Raw genomic sequence first — 3,396 nt, 5'->3', positions numbered from 1 at the left:
CACATTTTTACACTCTCTGTTTCATTGAGCAGTTTGCTAACACTGTTTTCGTGTAATCTGCCAGGGGATACTTGAAAGCCCTTTGAACCCTATAGTGAAAAATGAAATATCCTCAGAGAAAAACCGGAAGGAAGCTTTCTGAGAAAGTTCTTTGTGAAGTGTGAATTCATCTAACAGAGCTACACCTTTCTCTGCATGAAGCTGTTTGCTAAAACTTTTTCCGTGGAATTTGCAAAGGGATATTTGGGAGTGCCTTGAGGCCTATGCTGAAAAAGGACATATCCTCAGATAAAAAGCAGAAAGAAGCTTCTGAGAAACTGCATTGTCATGAACGAATGCATCTCACAGAGTTACACCGAGGTTTTCATTGAGTAGTTTGCTAACACTGTTTTCTTGGAATCTGCAATGGGACATTTCTTAGTGCAATGGAGCCTGTGGTGATGAAATATCCTCAGATAAAAATTGGATAGAAGCTTTCTGAGAAACTTCTTTATGTTGTGTGAATTCATGACGCAGAGTTACAGGGTTCTTTACTTTGAGCAGTCTGCTAACACTGTTTCCTTGGAATCCATAAAAGATATTTTGCAGCACTTTGAAGAGTATAGTGACAAAGGAAATATCCTCAGATAAAACCTAGAAAGAAGCTTTCTGAGAAACTGCATTGTGATATGTGTATTCACATCCCAGAGATGCACTTTCTTATCACAGAGCAGTTCGTTAGCACTATTTTTGGGGAATCTGAGATGGGATATTTTAGATCGCATTGAAGCCTACACTGACAAAGGAAATATCCTCAGATACAAACTAGAAAGAGGCTTTCTGAGAGCCTTCTTTGGGATGTTTGAATTCATCTCACAGAGTTACACCTTTCTCTGCATGAAGCCATTTGCTAACACTGTTTTCTTGGAATCTGTAAAGGGATATAAAGGAGCACATTGAGGCCCATGGTGAACAAGGAAATATCCTCAGATAAAAACTAGAAAGAAGCTTTCTGAGAAACTGCATTGTGATGTGTGAATGCATCTTACAGAGTTACACTTTTCATGGAGCAGTTTGCTAACACTGTTTTCATGGAATCTCCCAAGGGGTATCTGGCAGCACTATGAGCCCTATAGTGAAAAAGGAAATATCCTCAGATAAAAACTAGAAAGAAGCTTTCTGAGAAAGTTCTTTGTGATGTGTGAATTCATCTAATAGAGCTACACCTTTCTCTGCATGAAGCCGTTTGCTAACACTGTTTTTGTGGAATCTGCAAAGGGATATTTGGGAACACATTGAGGCCTATGCTGAAAAAGGACATATCCTCAGATAAAAAGCAGAAAGAAGCTTTCTGAGACACTGCATTGTGATGTGTGAATTCATATCCCAGAGATGCAGTTTCTCATCACAGAGCAGTTTGTTAGCATTATTTTTGTGGAGTCTGAGAGGGATATTTTAGATCGCATTGAGGCCTATGCAGATAAAGGAAATATCCTCAGATAAAAACTAGAAAGAAGCTTTCTGAGGGCCTTCATTGGGATGTTTGAATTGATCTCACAGAGTTACATCTTTCTCTGCATGAAGCCGTTTGCTAACACTGTTTTCTTGGAATCTGTAAAGGGATATGAAGGAGCGCATTGAGGCCCATGGCGAACCAGGAAGCATTCTCAGATAAAAACTAGAAAGAAGCTTTCTGAGACACTGCATTGTAATGTGTGAATGCATCTTACAGAGTTACAGTTTTCTTTTCATGGAACAGTTTGCTAACACTGTTTTCATGGAATCTCCCAAGGGATATCTGGTAGAATTTTGAGGCCTACAGTGAAAAAGGAAATATCCTCAGATAAAAACTAGAAAGAAGATTTCTGAGAGCCTTCTTTGGGATGTGTGAATTCATCTAACAGAGCTACATCTTTCTCTGCATGAAGCCTTTTGCTAACACTGTTTTCATGGAATCTGCAAAGGGATATTTGGGAGCGCCTTGAGGCCTTTGGTGAAAAAGTACATATCCTCAGATAAAAAGCAGAATGAAGCTTCTGAGAAACTGCATTGTGATGTGCGAATGCATCTCACAGAGTTACACCATGCTTTTCATTGAACTGTTCGCTAACACTGTTTTCTTGGAATCTGCAATGGGACATTTCTTAGCGGAATGAAGCCTGGGGTGACGAAATATCCTCTGATAAAAACTGGGTAGAAGCTTTCTGAGAAAATTCTTTGTGATGTGTGAGTACATCTCACAGAGTTACACTGTTCTTTTCCAGCAGCAGTCTGCTAACACTGTTTTCGTGGAAACTGCAATAGGATGTTTGGGAGCACTTTGAATATTATAGTGACAAAGGAAATATACTCAGAGAAAAACTAGAAAGAAAGTGTCTGAGAAACTTCATTGTGATGTGTGAATTCATCTCACAGAGATGCACTTTCTTGTCATGGAGCAACTTCTTAGCACTATTTTTGGGAAATATGAGATGGGATACTTTAGATTGCATTGAAGCCTACACTGACAAAGGAAATATCCTCAAATAAAAACTGGATAGAAGCTTTCTGAGAAAGTTCTTTGTGATGTATGAATTCATCTAACAGAACTACACCTTTCTCTGCATGAAACCGTTTGCTAACATTGTTTTCTTGGAATCTGCAATGGGATATTTCTTAGCACAATGAAGCCTGTGGTGACACAGGAAATATCCTCAGATAAAAACTGGATAGAAGCTTTCTGAGAAAGCTCTTTGTGATGTGTGAATTCATCTCAGAGAGTTACCCCTTTCTTTTCATGGAGCAGTTTGCTGACATTGTTTTCCTGTAATCTGCAAATGGATATTTTTCAGCACTGTGAGGCCTAGAATAAAAAAGGAAATATCCTCCAATAAAAACTAGAAAGAAGCTCTCTGAGAAAGTGCATTGTGTTATGCGAGTGCATCTGAAAGAGTGAAACTGTTCTTTTCATTGATCAGTTTGTTAACACTGTTTTCATGGACTCTGTCAAGTGATATTTGGCAGCACTTTGAGGCCTAGAATGAAAAAGGAAATATCCTCCGATAAAAACTAGAAAGAACCTGTCTGAGAAACTGCATTGTATTATGCGAGTGCATCTCACAGAGTTAAACTGTGCTTTTCATTGAGCAGTTTGTTAACACTGTTTTTGTGGACCCTGCCGAGGGATATTTGGCAGCCCTTTGAGGCCTATAGTGAAAAAGGAAATATCCTCAGGTAAAAACTAGAATGAAGCTTTCTGATAAACTTCTTTATGATGTGTGAATTCATGACACAGAGTTGCAGCTTTCTCTTCATGAAGCTGTCTGCTAACACTCTTTTCGTGAAATCTCCAATTGGATATATTGGAGCTCATTGAGGCCTACGGTGGAAAATACATATACTCAGATATGCACTAGAAAGAAGCTTTCTGAGAAACCA

The sequence above is a fragment of the Macaca mulatta genome, chromosome X, assembly GCF_049350105.2.
Source record: "Macaca mulatta isolate MMU2019108-1 chromosome X, T2T-MMU8v2.0, whole genome shotgun sequence".
In the NCBI taxonomy this organism is placed as follows: domain Eukaryota; kingdom Metazoa; phylum Chordata; class Mammalia; order Primates; family Cercopithecidae; genus Macaca; species Macaca mulatta.
Note: the sequence above shows the minus strand (reverse complement) of the source record.